At 39.1% G+C, this 20,507-nt stretch overlaps 1 protein-coding gene across 5 annotated transcripts in view; it reads right to left on the minus strand.

Moving 5' to 3' along the window:
• The window catches only part of TRMT9B (tRNA methyltransferase 9B (putative)), a 126,281-nt gene that overhangs the window by 104,151 nt on the left and 1,623 nt on the right, over positions 1–20,507 (minus strand). For 2 of the 5 annotated variants that reach the window (XM_027735963.2, XM_039378560.1), the window contains exons 2-3: positions 10,669–10,797; positions 859–943 (exon numbers count right to left, since the gene is read on the minus strand). The gene's annotated coding sequence lies outside the window, so the exon portion shown is untranslated. Of the gene's footprint in view, positions 1–858; positions 944–1,402; positions 1,483–10,668; positions 10,798–18,575; positions 18,593–20,507 lie in introns of those variants that run through there. The other 3 variants (XM_039378557.1, XM_039378558.1, XM_039378561.1) reach the window with 3 other exon arrangements.

Genomic DNA, 20,507 nt, shown 5'->3' on the forward strand with positions numbered 1-20,507 from the left:
TATTTGCCTTTTTTTTTTTTTTGTTATACATTTTCAGCTTGTACATCTCTCTGTAACTGAGTCAACTGGTTGCTAACACGTACTTAATTAATAATGTGAGAATGACGGATGCAGTTGCATTTACAAGTTCCTGGAAAGCTGTAGAGTTTTGATGACCTAACATTCACCGCAGACCTACACTTCTTTTGGCATTAGTTTTCTAACCAGAACTTGTTGGATAGGATTCCAACAAGCAGAGTGAACTCACATTGCAAACATCACCCTGAAATTTGTGCTTGGTAGTTAGCATGTCATATGTGTGGAATAGACAGTATTTGTGTGGTGAAAACAGTTTACTCATTTGGCACAAAAAGAGATGATAATGCCATTCATCAGAAAAACATACAGATGGCAGTTGGATTGTTCATATTCTATATTCTCTCTCTCAAGTAAAGTTGTCTTGTTTGCTTTTCATGATGATTCATCTGATGCTGCCTGGTGGGCAACTACAGTACTAAAAGCCCTGTGGGCATAGAGAACACAGCCTGGCAGGCATTCCAGGACTTCTCTTATGTCCAAATTCACACTTTCAGTAAAAGCTAACACATTTCCAAATGCATTCTTGTCTATTCTGACTGCCTTTCCTGAGATGTCTGTGACATCTTTAATCCTGTTGTCATCTGGAAACATTTTATGCTTCTGTTCGAACATCAGTTCATAAATCTCATAAATCTCTTTTGAAAGAAGGATCATTCTGAAGACATTTCTTGAATTTACTGTATCTATTCTCTTGCTTGGTGTATGTTCAGTATGAGATCAGGAAAATCTGGAAGACTGACTGATTGACAGACTGACAAATTCTACCTAATTAGTACTCACCAGATTTAGCCCATCATCTTCAGCACTACAAGCAATATTCTACCAATGCAAGATCTTCCTTTTCTAATTCTAACTACTTGAAGATCTGCAAGAGTCAAAAAGAATTATTCAATGGTATTATGTCTCTAAACAAGTTTAAAGCTAAATCAAACCTGAAATGAAAAAGGGATAGGATATAAACTACTCAAAAACTAAGCATGATATAAAAAAAGAGTGGATGTACAAGAAAAATAACATTATGGAGCACAATTCGCATTCTGAATACTATCTTGGAAAAAAAACAAAACTGTGAAAGATTATTACAGTCTAAAAACATCTGCCAAACAATACAAACAAATTACTTATTTAAGATAGGTTCATTTCAGAAGCAGTTTATCACCACCTGCAGTACTAGACTAAATAGGAGTAAATTTTTTTTTAAAAACCCACACTTAAAAAGATTTTCTCCCAGTTAGTTCCAACTAGGGTTTTTTTTTCATGAAACCAAAACAATAAAAAAATTGTTTTAATACACTGCCATATAACAAATAGGTAATGTACCTACCAACCACGCCCACCACCGCACAGACTATATTGTTTCAGTATCAGACATACAAAAACATATTTGCTGTGGTTAAGCCAGAAATCAAGCCACAAAATGGCTTGTCCCATACAGCACAGGAGATCTACAAGAAAGGCAGGAATAAAATTAAATTCTTGCAAAAGACCCTGTTATAACCACATCATCCCCTTTCGGAACTGCTGTAGTAAAAAAACTTAATACAGACTCCTTTTTTTCTTTTCAAAAAAAAGCTCTACGTAGGAGCAAACACTTCTGAGTTTTTGAAATGCTTTCAGCTTTATGCTTGCCTAAATGTGAACAGAAGTTGCCCTATAAGTTTTAGAAATACTTGGCTAGACACCAAACACTGCACTTATGTAAGACCATATAATCACCTGACACTTGTAGCTGCCTCGCTGATTTTCCAAGAATTTTAATCCTCTTTTCCTGAAACTATCCCTTTAGTGAGAAAATATGTTTATTCTATTACTTATATGCTTGCTTTGCAGACAAACAGTTTCATTTATCAAACAGGAGAATAATATTTTCCATTCTCAAACATCAGAAATCAAGAGATTTCTTTATACATCAAAGTACGAAGTGTGGCTTGTCATATACAAGGGCCATTCCTCAACTGTGCACTCCCAGGCTGCTTTTACACATTTAAAAGCCTTTCTACGGAATAATGAAGCTTCTCAGCTCTTCCCTTCTGCCAAGCAGCCCGACCATTCATGCCAGGAAGTAATGCACATGGTTGGTGCACTGCAATTAGGACACTGTGCAAAGAGCAGACCAAAGACAGCTGCCTGATGTTTGGAGGCAGAAGTAACTTGAACTTTTATTATCAGAGATTTTGGGTTTATAGAATGTTTAAAAATATAACTAACCTACTCACTTTGCTTTATTTGATTTTTATGTTAGATAAAATCCTTAGCCCCAAGAAGTCAATGGAAATTTCAACTTCAGACTTTGCAACTATGTGACTATACAATTGGAGCTGTTAATTAAAAATTATTCTGGTGTCTGTTTTTCACATTTGTAATTTACACTTACATCCTTTTTAATAATTAAATGTCTTAAAGTGACAAAAAAAATGTATCAAGAAGTGTATAAACCATGATTTGCAGGAAGTTGGAACAATACTCCAGGGAATTACTACTTCAAAAAGGATTATGGCATGCTTTTCTTACAACAATGGAAAAACAGATTGGTTTAGACTAGAAGGGACTGCTGGAGGTCTTTGGTCCACTCTCTGATCGAGGAGAGTTACCTACAGCAGGTTGTTCAGGCCATATTGGCTCAGGCTTTTAATATTTCCAAGGATGAAGACTCAACAAGCCGTCTGGACAACCTGTTCCAGAGTTTGACCACCCTCAAAGTAAAAAATATTTTTCTTATTTTTTATTTCAGTTTGTGCTCATTGCCTCTTGTTCTGTAACTTCTTTTCAGTGGTGTCACCTTGTACTTGTACATAAATTGGCAGAATATTTGGAAATCTCCACTGGTGCAAAACCGCCAGCATAACTCCACTTCAGCCGTACAAAAGATCACTCAAAACATAATTCACTGTCAATAACTAGTTTGTCAAGGCAAATTTAAATTCCCACCATACTCCTACATAAGCACTTCCTACTATTACTCCTGCAAGCAGTTTTTCCCTAAAAAAAATCTATCTCATAACACTTCTACACTATCTGAGGTTCCAGAAACCAGAAAGGGTTTGTCATACAAAAGGGGTGGAGGGTGGGTGATGAAATAAACTGTGCCTAGAAAGTCAGAGAAAATTCTTAGAAAAGTTTTACTTTTGTAGCAGCATGATCCATAAAGTAGGAGGAAAAGGAGGAGAGCATGAAATCAGTGGCTGGGAAGAGCTACTGAAAACTTTCGTGCAACTACTATTCTGTGCTTTCCAACACTTTCCTCCCTTAACATCAGCAAAGCAGCAAGAGGAAGGTACTACAGGCTGGACACGGTGCTGCAGCTCTTGCACAGATGGAACAAAGCGACTGCTCCCAGCAGTCACTGGCATGTGCTTCCTTTGCCTGTGTCCAAACGCAGACTTCCGTGGAAATTTCTCTAGTGAAAAACCAGCTGGTAGTTTATGGCTACACCAGGCCTTTCAGTGTCCTAGCACTTGTGCAGATACAACAGCTGAGGTAAGATGAGAGCAAAAGGCACAGAATAGTGCATAGGGACTTAATTGCCACTTTGTCCCATTCTGCTCTGACACAACACAACTAGAAGCCACCAAAGGATGTGTTAAGGAAGCTGTCCTGTCTCACCATCCAGAATTCACTCTGGCAGTCACACGTGCAACAGCAGAGCTGGGATCGAGGTGTCTTCACAGCTACACACCCCACATTCACAGAGTCAGACCAAGTTTCCTTACCAGCTCGACTCCAGGTTTTCCCATAGCAGAATCTCAGGCCTCTGGGGATCCCTAAAATATTTTAATCATGGTGCAACAACAGAATAACAACTCGAGCTGGTGCCTCCAAGGAGGGGTCCAAACAAAAGAAACCCTGGGCTTTTATACCCTCCCAATCTAACTGTGATATAGTCTGGGGTCTTCCAGCTGTGCCTGCAGCTCTTGCTGTGCCTCCAAGAGTCTGGTCACCTGGCTAGGCCACAGGTCCTCATGCTCTTTGTTATGCAAAGGGTCAGCAGTTCAGGGCCTCTTACCTTGGGCTCCCCCAACCCAGAGCTCAACCTGCAGCTCCCACTGCAGCTGCTCACGGAGCTACCGGCACTGAGTGTATTCCTCAACAGATGGAGTACGTAAGGACAAAAGTCAGTCGCTTAAAAGCAAGTTACAGCTGCAGGAATACTTCTCTGTGTGAGCATAAGAGAGTCCATATTCTTGCCTAACACCCACAGTCTCTAATACGGTTGAAGCTTTGGTGACCCAGAACTCAGCTGCCTTCCATGGGGATTATGCAGATCAAATATGGAAACTGTCCCATGGTACTTGCAAAATTCAAACTCTGATGACAAACAAAAGAAATTAAAGTTGCAGTTATTTAGTAAAATTCCTGCCTAATTGATCATTTATAGGGTGAAAACAGTAAAAAAATTATTCTGTTGCTCCCTGTTACTAAAAAATTGTTTATTCTTTTTGCTGTGTTCAATAACTACACTGTTCTGCTGAAAACTGAATCGCCTTGATACCATATGCAGTTTTTTAAGCTTCACCGCCAAACTTACCATACTAAATAACTATTTGAAAAATTGGCAACAATCTCTATTTTTGTCTGTAACTTCACTTAGTGCAGTTCTTTTGCATTCAAACATGTTGCTTCTGCGATGCACTATGTATGACAAGGAGTGATTAGAAAATTGTTTACAACATAAGACCATTAGTTTTGTGCAAATAGAGCTGACTTCAGTTTCTTGCTTAAAAGATTTTTTTCACAAAAAATGCAGTTGTTAACTGCCAATTTTCTAGTGGGAAAACTAAACATAATTTCAAACTATGATATTCTGTTTTCTCCATCTCATACGAAACATTATTCCCAACTAGTTTAGTAAACACTAAATAAAGCATATTACATCAGCTGTTTCTAAATAAATATGAATAATTCCAATTTTAGGGATGTGTGTTTGCGTGTCTGTCTGTATCTTGACTGAGTGGTCAAAAATTAAAAAAAAATAACTTTTTTTCTATCTGGAATGAAAGAAAAACAGAAATTGGATGCTGCCTTAGAAAAAGAACTTCCTCATCTCATTCAGCACTACCTAACACCTTCCATGAAAACAATGGAATTTTTAATAAGCATCATGAATTTGCTTCACAATTAATTTTTAATTCGTCTTGAGCATCTTCACAGACTTTTTTTGTAGGGCCTGATCCTAACTCCAAGAGCCAAGGAGTGGAACTACAAGACTATCCCCACTGCAGGAGAAATAGCAGCGTCTTCTCAAAGGAGTATGTACATTTTGATAGGGCAGTGCTAGTAGTTTGCAATATGGATTAAAGCAGGACTACAGACAAGCACAGATAATCATAATGACACTAACACTGATTGCTTTGGAGAAAGTTCACACACTCTATAAACAGTTCAAAAATTTCTTTTCTATAACCTCTAATATGCAGTAATGACCATGACCAGAAGACCACTGTACATCAAGAAGCCAGTGACCCACACAGCAGTTAAGCAGAGTAGGTCCACCAGCCCCGTGCTGCACACCCAGTTTGGTCTTCAGACTTCCACTGTGCAGCACCTTGCCCTTGGCTGCAGGATAAACTCAACCAGCACACTGCAACCAACAGCTCCTACTTGGTACCAGTGATTCCACCACCTGCATGTCCTTCCCCTTATCTAAAAGTGCAAGCAGTTTCTGTTTCCCTTCTGTCAGACAATAAAAATTATGAAGCAATGAATCAAGCTGTTTACTTGTAAGAAGAGCCTATAATAGCTCAAATAACTAAAAAGGGGCAAGTCTTTGAAAATAGGACCTGCACAGCACACTTCTCACCAATCACAGGGAAGATAATCCGCTGACATTTTTGGAAGGCAGAAAAGCACACTGTACCACTTTTACAGACAGAAGTACAAACAGGGGTAAAAGCAGTATTTTTTTTTTTTAATTTAAGGCAGTTATTACTCTCTTCATTTAAAACTCTTCTTAATTTTGTTTCAGAAAACACTAAGCCTTAGAGAAGCTAATGCAAATGTTTTTAAAAAGGTTATAAATACATTGTTCTGAGGTATAATACACATATTTTCATGTATATATTTTATTTCAATAGGATAATCATATGAGAATTGTAGGAATGAGGTAAGCAGTGGAAACAATAGTGGAATCTAAGGTAAAACCCAGTATTCCAAAAACCAAAATTAAAAAAAAAAATAAAGTAACTCAAATATCTAAGACAATGACATCGTACAAGTCCTTACTTAAAAGCAACAATCAATCATTCTATAGGTATTGTTATTTCTTATATAAATCACATTAAAATTATAATTTTAAAGCAAGATTTCTTAATATAGTCATTCTGGGGAGAAGCTGTTATTTGCAGTAAGAATTGATAAAGGCATTATGCTTTCTATTGAGAGCTACAGAAAGGAGACCATCGTTGCAAAATGAAGCAGTACCAAGACTGAAGACTTGTTTCAGATTTACTGGTGCATATTATCATTCATATGCTTCTGTTTAGGGCAGGAAAGGAAGGATCGGAGGTTCCTTCCAGTTAACATTGCGCTCCCAAAACAGTTGTGGACACAGGGAAATCTAAACTATAGTACAATCTGAACACAACCTATATTTTGCTTTAGGTGACAGCAGAGAGTAGAAAGCAGCCACATCCATGACTTTCCATCTTTACACCATCTGTAAAGAGGTGATTTCAGTGAGAAGAGAGACAGTTCAGTCCCACTAGTGTAACTACAATCAGAGGATGACTTTGGAAACGTACATTACCTACCTTCCCTTTTGCTTCCTCCTTCCTAATAATTACTTATTCTACCTAAAACTCCCCTCTACAAATACCTGGTATTTCTCTTACAATGTAAGTCTTTCTAAATGAGAAAGACATCTGGATAAATGAGACTATAGGCTGACGCCTTCTTTGGTCCTCATTCTTGACAGGCAGACTCTGCTATGCTATAATCTATCAGCATATAGCTTATTCAGAAACCTTTCATTCTGATGTATTATTGTTTATTTAACCATAACAGTTTACTTAGCTACTATGTCTAAGACATGACTCAGCCCTACAATCATTATAACCTGCTTTTAAGCTTGGAATCAATTACTGACCAAACTATTTTGTTAATGATGTTGCAGAACTCAAAAATTCTGAGAGACTGTTACCCACAGGCATTAGTCCTGTAACCACCAGAGTTTTCCACTAATCATTTTTACTAAGGTCATCCAGGTACCAAGAAAAAGAACCCCTGAGGGGTTTGGGGTTTTTTTAATAAATAACAGTATCATTTAGGTTAGGATAGACCTCCGAGATCATAGAGTCCAACCCCTGACTAATAACCACCTTGTCAACTAGACCATAGCACAAAGTGCCACATACAGTTGTTTCTTGAATACTCCCAGGGATGGTGACTCCACCTCCCTGAGTAGCCCATTCCAATTCTTAAAAACCCAAAAGTTTAAAAAGAATAAAGAAAAACATGTTGCACCTTCTATTTCTACAATTAATAATAAATATTTACGTCTAGTCTACATAGTTAACTTTTGGCTTAGATCTATGGCCAGGAATTAAGGTGTTAAAGCAGTACCAGCAGAAGGATGAAATATTACAGGAGCCATGAAACTTGACAGAGTGAGCAATACATCAAATCTCCACGGCTGAGAGCCCCAGGACACAAACCAAGCACTGTGTAAGATGAAGGCTCTGCGGTGTGTCACAAAGAAAAACGATGGCAACAGCTGGTCGGGTTTTCAGCTCTTCAGTGAAGGGTAAGTATGAACTGAGTGTAAGGTGGGGCTCTCAGGTGGTCTACCAATAACAGCATAGCAAAATGCAAATGTGAAACAGATCCAGCATGTCAGCAAATCCCTGAAAAACAGCAGGATAAGCTGTTCACTTAAAATATCATATTTTTTTATTAGAGGTAGAAATATGAACATAATAAAATACGTGAGTTTAAAAATACTCTCATATGCATGGGCTTATCACAGTCTTTCAGCTCTTGTGAAACCCTTCCTGGAAAATCAGGAGTTAAGGGACACAAATCATTAAAAAAGATCCCTAAAATGTAACGCTTATATATAGTATGACAAGGACAGAACACGTAAGAGACACGGAGTCCATTTGGGATGGGCTACTTACCACAGAGCCATCTGTGAGAAAGTGGGATCAGCCAAGACTCAATATGACTGAAACTTTGTACCACTGCATGGACAAATTACGTCCAATCTATGTTGGAGGAAAAAAACTCCAACTTGTATTGCTTTTTCAGGAACGAAAAAGAAATTAAGTGTTCTTTTGTCCCTGCATAGAATATTTGTGGACAACAGCCAAAGACCAGGTACTCAATTATCCTCTTGTATAAATATGGTGAAGGAGAAAGATAGGTGGGAGAAAGACTGAAACACAATGTTCTTTATACAATCATGCTGAAAGGAAGAATTTGAGTGTTCATTTCTCTCCTGTATGATCTTGTGTTCCACTGAAAAAAACTAATGGTCTCCCAGTTCAACCCTGGTCATCTGGTGTCTTTGGCAAAAGTGAAATAAAGGTGTATATTTCCTGCAGCATGCATGTAGAAAAGGCTGAAGAGATGTGGTTGTGATATCCTAGTCTATAGTGCACAGTGTGCTGCTGGGTGATGCTACTAATGCTCAAGCAGCAAACAGGACATAAGTAACAGTAAATAGGTACAAGCCAAAGTAGAAAGGGGATACTGAATAGTCAGAATAAGTTATTGCCAATTTGGTGATTTAACTAGATGTCTTCTGCCACCTTGACTAAATTTAAAGTAATCACTTTTTGTCCAGCTCAGATGTTGTGCACATAACACTACATTTAGTAAGGAGTACTATTCATAGTTTTGGGGAAAAAAAATAATGTATTGCCTATTCTCATTGACATGAAATATTTGCCAAGTGCTCTAAAACCTCTGAAGAAAGGACAGCCATTAGATAAGAAAACACCCATTAGATAAGGAAAAAGTGGATATACATGCAAACTCTATGGAACTCTATGGATAAGAAATATCTACGACAAGTAGTTGCTCCTCTGATTCCAAGGACCTAGTCTAAGAAAAATAAGTAAACTCGAGTTTTGTAACTTTAACAACTCCTTTTGAATTTTAAAAGACTGATAACAATTTTATCATTATCTAGAAACTCAGTGATCTATCTAGTACTAACAACACTGATGTACACTATCTGGTTGTAGGCAAAGATACTTGACAATCATGGTCCATAGTAGGACACCCTATTCCAGCCTGAAGTCCAGTCCAGTAGTAACAAATAAGGGGTTTTCCCTTTCACTTACCACTGTAAGTAGGCTGCCAAGTATTTTCTGATTTCTATATGCATTCCTTAAAATGTATTTAACTGACTGAAAGTCTGAATTTAATTCTACATTTATTATTGACCACCCAGAAATGAGAGGTTTTTTCCAAGAGGCTAGATATTAGCATAATAAGCTTTTTTCATTCCTTCTCCCTTGGTTTAAGATTTGGTTTTACAACACAGGTATACCTTTAATGCAAATATGATGTAATGACTTTAATTCTTCTCTTTTTTTTACTTTCTCTTTAAGAAAAAAGAAGAATAATTATTATAAATTAAAAGAGACTGCTTCTATTTGGCAAACTATATTCAAAACCAAATATATTTCAATATAATTTATCTCAGAGGATGATCATAAATAGATGCAAACATCCAGCTTGATAGGAAGGGATATATTAGAGAGCATATATATTCTCTCAGGGAATATATTAGAAAATATTAGAGAATATGTAAACAGATACCAACATAAATTGTTCTTTAAATATCAAATTAGAACACAGAACACACACCTCAATTATTACCTTTTCTTTTGCTATACATTATTTTTAAAACAATCAGTTTGTACTTTTTCTTTAATGTTACTACATTAACACACAGAAAAAAAAAGGTAGTATATGTAACATAACTGTTAGCCAGCAACTTTCAGCTGAAGAAAAACATCCAGATAAGCTGACTTATTTGCTTTTTGCACACTTTCTTAGTGAGGAATTTTTATTAAAAAAAATCTTCTTTAATTGAAGACCTTTTAGTACTTCCTTCACTATTATTCTGGTTTTTGTTCGTTATTCAGTTACAGTCCTGCACCAATAGCTCCTGCACTTTACCTCTTTAAATTTAGTACTTCACATCATAAGTGCAATGCTATTTGAATAACTTCAATTAATATTAATAGGAGCACATATTCCACCGAATATTTAGCTATTTTATAAATCTGGATATTACATGCAACTCTCTCACCAGGCAACATTGGCTGAAGGAAAGAGTCCAATCAGTCCAAAGTTTCTCTTCTTAAAAAAGACAGGCTAATATGACTTATATCTGGAGCTAAATTACTTTTTTAAACTCGAAAAAATTAAAACAAAACCTTCTTATCACATTTTTAAGTTTGATGCCCTGCACATGTAGAAACATTCAGCTATATTTTGGAATGCACAACCACATATCATCACATATGGGAAAAAGAAAAATACAATGAACATGAATAAAGGGAAATGAGTGACTTCACTCATTGGTGTTTCCAGGATAGTCAGTGTATTTCCACAATTTCAAAGTATAATTGACAGACTTACCAAACCCCAGGAAGGCAGCAGCATTATTGCCACTCCGTAGAAACTTAATTCAGATCATAACACAGACAACACCATGTGCTTAAAATTCACAGTCTAGAGTCCTCTTAACTGTAGAATCCAATTACCATTCTGTTAAAAAAAAAAAAAAAAAAGAAAGAAGAAAGCATCAGAGCTTGTGGTATTCTGTTAAATCACAGCCAGGATAACAGAAGGAAGTGAGAAAACAAACGCCTCCCATACAGCAAACTATTGTTGCTGTGTATCCCCATTAAACAAAAAAGATTCAAATCAACATATGGCAGAAAAGTGAGTCTACCCAGCAAGAGACAGGGTTATTGGAAAAAAACACGATTCTGCTAAAGCTGCGCCACTGTGAAGCAAAGAATTCTGTCCTTTGTAGGAATAGAAATGATGTGTGAGAATTAGCCCAAGGAACTGGGCATTTAGCAAGGAGTGACAGATCCTCATCTCTAATTCACGCTCCCAAGACTATTTAAACTCCTGCAGTCACTCTTTAAGATACACTACTTAGAGGAAGGTGACGAGTTTGAACACTGTTAGACAGAAACAAACTGAATCTTCTAACTCTCATATCAGTAATCTAACAGATAGGTTGTTAAATAAAAGGTTATTCAATCTCCCCATCCTTCATGTTAAAAGCAAACAGCTACAGCAAACTGAGAATCTCTGAATATGAGAGTGCCTATTGTGGCCTGAGAACACTGACAAAAGAGTGTCCTTGGACATTTCAGCTGAGGACTGAGGCTGAATGGGAAATAGGTGCTAAACTGCTCTAGCTGCTGCACACTGAATGTGCACACAAGTAAAATCCAAGACACTCTAAAGATACAATTAGAACTAAGTGAGAGCCTTGTGATTCAAGGCACTTCTGTGTTAGGCAGCAGCTGTGTGAGCTGTCATCACATTTTTTAACTTAGGCACCTGAATTCTTCCTAAATCCTACTTTAGCTATTTAAGTCCTTTATAGGATCAAGCCAATAAACTCTCTCTCTGTCTTTACCTCCTTAAGTACTTTAGATCCTATTATGTTTTGCCTCCCTTTTTATTTTAATAAGATCTTTATTTTTTTATCATGTAGTTAACTGTTTATCCTATGTATGGTCATTTTTCCTTATACTCACTAATGCATACATAATTACTAAGTGTAATTAAATAACTTACTATGGGCCTTTCTCCAAAAGTACTGAGAAACCATCACTCCAATTTTCCCAAAGGGAATTAGGATCCCTTGGAAAATCCATACTGCAGTGTTGTACAGAAATGATACAGTGGTAGCAGTCTATCTTTGTTCAGCTCACTTGAACTAACTTTTGAGACCAAGCTACAAATGCAGCTTTGTGGCCTTTCATACCTAAAAGAAATTACTCAAAGCCAACTTCTGCCCAACACTGTGTTGCACAAACAAGGATTAGTGTTTGTTTTACTGCAGTGATGTTGGGCATTTTTCCATTTAAAAATCTGTCAGCTGGAACTATCTCACTAAAGCCCTAAAAGTCTACTAAGCAACAGAGAACAAACTGAAACAAAACAAAACCAAGTTGGTTCTGAGTATTATTTCTTAGGCAAGGCTGAAGTGACTCAAACATCAAACATGAATTTTAATGATTTTTAGCTATTTTAGGACAATATAAATATGATAAAGCTGAGGCAAAATATTTTTATTCATAGATATTCACAGATGAAAAACAAAAAAGGTTTTTCTAACTAGATCTGTTTTTAAAAGTTGGAGATTACTGTAGGTTTTCAAGAAAAACTTGATTTTCTCTAATAATGCATATATATCATTGTTAATTTTGCATATCATGATTTATGTAAGGAGGGTTGGAAGCCAGAGCTGGTTTTGGCTGCTGATTTAATAGGAATTTGGAAGTTTTGCGACTCCAGCTACAGAAAAATGGCAGGAAGCTAGGCTATTGCTATGGAGCCAGGAGGTGACCTTTGACAAGAGACGGATTTCTCAAACTCAGTTTCTTGTTCCACAAAAGGGGTTTTACCAAATGAGAGTCGTGTGGGGACTACTCCCATGGTGGAGCTATTCTGGAACACACAGAAATCACCCATGCTATCTTCCTGGCTATTTGCAAAACACTTCTCATAAAAACCTATTCATGTTTTGTCACATTATCTGAACAAATACTATCCTACAAAGTATTGCCTTCCTGATCAATGGGTAGGGCTAACTTTTTTTTTTTTTTTAATTTGAAAAAGTGTTGTGCTGGAAAATTTCAACTAGCTGTAATAGAAACTGCAAATTCATTTCACATGTGCTACCTCAGAGTCACCAACTAGCGTGCTAAATAAGTAAAAATTTATATTGTGAAGAAATCCGAGGCCATTCTCTAGCAGTTAACACATGGAAGGCATGAATACCCATAAACCATTTGCAGGTTATGTTCATTTTCATTCTGAAACAATTACAAAAATTATTATTACAGTGATGTTAAATGTGTCAGAGAAGCACTTCACATAGCTATTTTCATGGGACTGTTTATTTTGGTGTTTTGCTGTTTTCTTGTGTATGGATTTTTAAAAAAAAAAAAACAATAAAATGGCATTTAGCAAAAATTTTATGAGTAGTAATAAGCTGATGTCCCATGAGAGGATTCAACTTAAACTCAACCAGTCTTTCCCATTTAAAGCCATCACGAAAGGTTTAAGCATGGCCTGTTCTGTGCTTCACTGCATCCACTTAAAGTAAAACATGCTCAATTCAGCTAAAGGACTGAGAATGCCATTTAGCAGTGAAAAGTAAAAAAATAGTGGTTTAAATAGTCATAATCTTGGGGAAGTCCCTAGCCCCATGCACAGGACTCTGAGCAACCCCTCTTGCAGAGATGCTGGCATTGCTTTCAGAGGACGGGGCAGTAGCTGTAAGCACTTCCTCTGTTGAATGCTAGCACAGAAGGCTCAAGGTGGCTAAATTTGGATTTTGCTGCTTTCTCTCCCTATCCCATTTTTGCAACCACATAAGTAGTGGCTAACATGCATCTCTACTATACACGAAATTAGTATGGATATTTTGCTGCACTGACAACAGCTGCCTTCCCTGTCAATCCTGCTGGTGTGTCAGGTATCCTAACGTGGGCACGGGGTTAGGTAGATGCCTTATTCCCGTTGTCTTTCAATGAGAGAGATTCCCTCTCCTTCCCTCACACTTCTCCTAAAGTCTTCTTCTCAAAGTGAGTTTGTACTTTTTCTCAGGGCCTGGGAGACCTTGCAATAGTTCCTTTATTACCTTGCTGAAACCTTCACTGTGTAATAACAACTAAGTGGTGGACTGAATATTTGAAAAGTTTAGATAGCAGTTTGTCCACTGTTTTTCTCTTTACTAACTTGTTTCCTACTGATTTCTTCTGCACTTCAGACTGAATCCAGCCCCCTGCCGCAACAGCCTAGCGTGTCAGGTAATCCCTGTCCTGGCATTAACAAGCACTGTTTCACAGTTGCAAATCCTCCCACTGCTTCTCAGAAACCATCTCTTAATCTCACTTCAGATTCTCAGAAGCATTTTCTTAATCTTTAGTCTAAATTTCTTCTGGTCATTAACTTTTTTCTCGTGTTTCACTTCTTATCTGTCCTTATAGATCACTTACAAAGAGCAATCATGTTCCCTCTCCATCCTCATTTTGGTAAGACAGTGGGGCAGCAAGCAAGCATTTCTCCAATTCTTGTTGTACAGTAAATCTTGTGTTCTCGATTATAATTTTTTTGCTTCTGTTACAGTTTGTTTACAAATAACCTGACCAGAATCGCGTGTTGTGTGCTTACTGACAGTTCACCAGTCATGTATAGCAAAATTAATAATTCCTTATCTCAACAATAAAAAAAAAAATGTAGTATTGTATCAGCTTTTTTTATAGCTCTTTCTCATCTTCTATCATTTCCCATTAATAAACTCTCAGGATTCAGCAAAAATTTTTCTCAATAGATGTACATGCTTTGGCACTTGCACAACTACACTTTTTTCATTTCTATTATCCCAGTAATTGAGCAGGTCTGTTTCTTCCTGACATTTTTCTCTTCAGTTTATTGACAGCACTTTCTTACTTGTTGCCAAACCAAATGATAAATTTCCTACCTTTTGTGCAAGGGTCACTGATGAAAATATCAACTAAAATTAGTACCATGGCTGATCCTCAAAAAATGCATATGAAGTGTGCTTCCAGACACAAGAAGCTCTTCCTATCGCATGATCCATTTCCATATGCCTCTTAATAGCATCTTTCAGATCTGACAACTTTTTAGCAACTCCATCTTAACTGTTTCGTTAAAAAATTTCCATGTGGCTCATTGTATTAAATACTTTACTTAAGTCCAAAGAGACAAAAGCCTGAGCACTGCCTGTCTGCAGAATATAACTTCTGTTACAAGAACAAATGCAGACTGAGTTAGGTTAGCTTAGTCTACGTTCGGTAAATTCATGTTTTATTTTATCCTATAATCCATTTAGCTTCATGTCTTTCGTTAATTTTTCACTTGAAAATGTGTTCTACATCCCTAACATACTATTGAGATCGGCTTAATTGGTCTGTACTTGGTGAATTCCATATTCTTCCTTCTTGTAAGCAATACTGTGATTGCTGACCTATAGTCAGTGTCACAGATTTTTCAAAATCTGATGGTCACAGCTGTCAATTCTGTCACATTTGGAAACCTCCCCTAGCTGAGATTTTCTTGTATCTTTGAACAAAATCTGTTCCAAACTTTCACACCCTTCATACATTTTACCTTTAACCCCAGAGGTCCCTCTTTGTCCTTTGTGTTTTTAAAACAAAGTATTGTGATCATAATCATCAAAGTGAGAGAAATCTCATTAAGATAAATCTCAAAATAAGTAGTTCCTGGATGGAGGAAAAAAAAGTCAGTCCATAACATTGGTATGTTAAGACTGAAAACAGCTGTTTTTGGAGATGAGCTGAGACTTCCCAGTACCACAGGCAAATTAGCATTCTGCTAACTGGGAAGAAGGGCTGGGGACCAGTATCTGCTATACAAATGGGAGGAGAAACAGAAAAGAGCAGTTTTGACACCACTCAGCTATGTCTCCTGCGCAGCTCAAATGACTCTCAAGACCACAACATGTGCTCAACTGGTGTATTGCCATTCTTGCAGTACCCAAAGGTTTCTTTGAGTGCCATAGTAGAGCTGGGGAAGGAGGCTCCTATTTTTGCAGATGTCTGCCCAGAAATGAGGCAGGAGTTGTCCTGGATATCCCTAGCGCTCAGATATCCCCCCATTTTACATCCCCACATCCTTGAAGTTCTCTGAGATCCATAAAGAGAACTATTTCTGTAAGTTTAAAGGGAGAAATTCCATTTAAGACATGTTTCAAAGCTTAGATAATTTAGTAAGCCCTCCAGATATGATAAGGAGTAAAGGCCAGGAGTAATGCAGTGGAGTAGAAAGGAGAAATGGGGACTTAAGCTTTCCCTTTACCACTAGCAGTATGCATCCCTGGAGCAATTAGAAAATATCTTACCCTTGTATTTATTCATAGAATCATAAAGGTTGCAAAAGACCTGCAAGATAAAGTCCAACTTCTGACTTAAAACCACCATGCCCAGTAAACCATAACATTCGTGCCATGTCCACATATCTTTTAAATACCTCCAGGGATGGTCATTCCACCACTTCCCTGGGTAGCCCGTTTGTCCTGGGTTACACGAAAATTCTGGTATCTACCTTTTCTCTTTTCTCTTTTCTCCAAAAATGCCTTTTTTTGCTTTTTGGTGTTTTGCCTTCTTTAAAGAGACTGAACTGCTAGTGATTAATGACTCAAACATTTGACCACCTGCCACCTCAGGCTACAAGCTGGGTGTTGAACAAGTTAAGGAGAGAGGCAAATCCTTCTAGCTGGGGTAGTGTTTCTTTGTCTTTACACAAATGACTCAGCTGTGGTAACTTCTCTCCAGGGAAGCATAGGGACAATTCACACACATGGCCTAAAGATACTCATCTCTGCTGATGGGCCATAATGGATTCACTTCTGTTGATGTAACAGGCAGCTGTACCATCTTAGAAGGTGTCAAAGACTCCTGAAATGTCCCCTGATCCAGTATGACATCATCCAGTGCAGAAATCCCTGCGCCAAGGGAGGTACTTGGCATTGCTCCCACCTAGCCTAATCCCAATAAAAGACCACACTTGGATTTCACTCAACACTTGGTTTTCTTCCCTCACCACACAGGACTTTAATGACTACCCGGGACTTCCACCACACCACCTCAACAGACCTGGACTGCGACCACCACTTTGACCAACAAACATGGAAATTGTGACAACCAAATCTCATCTCTGGATCTAACAGGTGTCTTGCGGGTTCTTCCAGTCCCCTGGGGGCTCTGCAGCCCTGCTCCCACTGCCTGTACCAGCACTGCAGCCTCAGTCAGCACCACACAAGTGTCTGCCGGTATCAAAGTCCTGGTATCTGCTGTTTCCTGCCAGCACTGACTCTCCAACCATTCCTGTCAGGTTTTCTGGGCGTGAGAGAGGCAAACCACATGGAAGGGCAGCCATCTTGTCTCTGTCCAGTGGCCAGGTGTGTTTTCTCCGTGTGGGGGAGGCCAGGTGCCATCTCGATTTGGTTCAGTGGCCAGAGCTTGGGAATTTTCTCCTCACCGGTTGGTTTAACCCAGTTTTATCAATATCGTTACTAACATTCTTCTTGGTAAAGAGTTATTTTTTCACTTACATCTGGGCCTATTGGGTCTCTGTCTATATTGGAGAAACCAGGGGTATTGAATCAGAGGGAGGAGACTTCTGTTCAAAGTCTGCACCCTCCCAAACTGTCTCAAACCAAGACACTGTTCCAATGCTTAACCACCCTTTCAGTGAAGAAATTCTTCCTGGTATCCAACCTGAATTTCCTCCATTGCAACTTGAGGCCATTTCACCTTGTCCTGTCACTGGTTGCCTGGGAGAAGAGGCCAACTCCCACCTAACCACAACCTCCTTTCAGGTAGTTGGAGAGAGAGAGAAGCTCTACCCTGAGCCCCCTTTTCTCCAGACTGAACAACTCTAGCACCCTCAGCTGCTCCTTGTAGGACTTACATTCCTTCCCCAGTTCTGTAGCTCTTCTCTGGGCACACTCCAGCACCTCAATTCCTTCTGTGTGGAACTGGACAGAGTATTCGAGATGCAGCCTCACCAGTGCTGAGTACAGGGGGACAATCACTTCCCTGGTCCTGCTGGCCACACAATTTCTGATCCCACCAAAACCACATTACCTTGCTGGCAAGCCCCAGCCTTCATTCCCATCTGCCCTGCTCAGCAGGTTCTGGGCACCATCACCTTAAGCACAAAGTCACCCAGCAGGAGTAAGTTCCCAGGGCTCTCTTGACAAAGCAGGCAGACGCCCCCCAAAACTATAACTGAAACGAAAACAGGGCTGTAGATGCAGGTCTCTGACTTATCTGGAGAGGTGCAAAGTTTTCTGGGCCAGGTGATCTGACTCCCAGTTGCCTTGAAAAGGAGAGCTACCTGCCCCTGGGAAGAGACAAAACTCCTCTTCCCTCTTCTCCTCTTGGATTCCATCTGCTGGGGCAGGACTTAGCCCTCCAAACTCTGACAATCAAACCAAATGCCAACTCTGTCCCTGGCACAAGTGGGAAAGATCCTGCAGCTCCTGCCTCTGATGAACAACTTGCCCACTGCAATGCAAGTGAGAGGACTGGGGAGGCCATTCTGGGGCACCTGTCTCAACACTCCCCTGAGGTTTCCCCCCAGTTCAGAAGAGCCCACTGCACAGCACACTGGAGCACTCTACTGCGGATCATGCCTCCCAGAAACACAGCCTGTACTGCACGAGGTGTCTGGGTCTCAAAGCATGTCCTCAAGCTTTCCTTAGCCTTGCTGAATATGTGCCGGGACTGATATGGTTGACATACTTCTGTCATTTGGCATATGCAGAACCAATGTGCCTTCTTGCTGAAGCCTTCCGGAGGCAAAAAGAGGGAGCAGCAGGTAGATGCATGCCCTGACATCTCTTTCTGTGTTAAGTCTCTCTTGTCAAAGTGGTGGGGACCTGAGCAGAGGGAACACAAAACCATAAAACCATTTAGGTTGGAAAAGACCCTTGAGATCAAGTCCAGCTGCCCAGCACTGCCAAAGCCACCACTAAACCATGTCCCTAAGTGCCACATCTACATGTCTTTTAAATCCCTCCAGAGATGGTGACTCCCCCACTGCCCTGGGCAGCCTGTTCCAATGCTTGGCTACCCTTTCAGTGAAGAAAGTTTTCCTTTAAGCCAATTCTACACCTCCTTTTGGGCCATTTGAGGCTATTTGCACTTGTCCTATTGCTTGTTTCTTGAGAGAAGAGACCAACCCCAACCCCCAGAGCGTTGATCGAGATATGAAACCAAACTTGTCCCAGCACTGAGCTCTGGAGAATACTGCTAGTGACTGGCTGCCAGCTGGATGTAACTTCATTTACCACCACTCTCTGGGCCTGGCCATCCAGCCTGTTTTTAACCCAGCAAACAGTGCACCAGTTCAAGCCATGAGCAGCCAGTTTCTCCAGGAGAATGGTGGGAAATGGTATAAAATGCTTTACTAAAGTCTAGGCAGACTGGATCCACATCCTTTTCCTCATCCACTGGCAACTGCCATATTATTATGCTAAGAAGCAGAATTCACATTTCATGCTGAAGGAAAATCTCAACAAGCACTTGACTATTTAGTGGTTTATTTAGACAGTTATGGGTTTGTGCAGCAGAAGTCACAGCATTTAAAAAATGTCATAAAAATGCTAAAATTCTTGCCTTTGCCAAAAGAAAAAGAAACTCTTAAATAAGTTTTGTTTGTTTAAATTTCTTTTCTTTTTGGAAAGACCAGCCTCTGGGATGAACTCTACTACCCTCAGCTGCTCCTCATAAGACTGATGTTCCAGACCCTTTACCAGTTCTGTTTCTTGGGATATATGTTGAGGCACTGTAAAAATGGGGCTCTGCTCCAGATTTTCAGTATGCAGGTATTAATTTCTAGGTCCACTGCTTATTCCCTTAGCCTGGGTTGGGTTTCCTTCATTTTGTTTATACTGCTGTTGATTTCTGAAGATCTTAAATCAGAATCATTGCATATAATTTACCTAAAGCAGAGTCACACACAACTTGAATCACTAATTTATTGTCATCTCATGTTTAACTGGGTTGCACACACTGCTCACACAAGGAATTGCTTGGGAAAACATCCAGTCAATAGCTTAAAAAGGGTAAGAAAGGAATGTACATCTGCCTCACTGAAGGCACAGTACTTTGTAGGTAACTTTCCGAATGAGGACAACCAAGACTTCCATAAGCAGCAGCACCGTACTGCTCTACAGCATAAAGAGAAAGGACAGTCCCTGACATCTTTCTTAGAATGGCCCATGTGAACTGCACAGTCGCAAGGTTTTGTTGCTTTAAAGTACCACTCATCTGACCCTGCAAGGAGGAGAGGGGAGATTTTTGTGTGCACTATTTTTAATGCAGTGGTGGTGGAGCTGTGTGTTATCTAATCTAGTAAAAAGTTGCATATCTTTTTTTCCTCTCTTACATAACCATCACATTTGATGGTAACACAGTGAAAGATGTGAAAACTGAGGTGGCTTTTTTCTTCAGTTAAATATGCCAAAGGTAAAATAATAAACCAAAACCAAAGCTTGAAGAATCAACTGTTACTTAAAGATATAAGAATGTCAGCACTGGTTAATACCAAGGTCCTACTAGGATCAGTACCATTTCCAACAGGGATAAAAATTAATGTCTAGAGAACAAGGACAAGGTGAATATATAGTCAGATTTCTCCCTAAATAATCTCCCAGATTCCTGACATCTCTA

Source organism: Pipra filicauda, unplaced genomic scaffold, assembly GCF_003945595.2.
Source record: "Pipra filicauda isolate LSUMZ 115617 unplaced genomic scaffold, ASM394559v2 scaffold140_size2443280_pilon, whole genome shotgun sequence".
NCBI lineage: Eukaryota > Metazoa > Chordata > Aves > Passeriformes > Pipridae > Pipra > Pipra filicauda.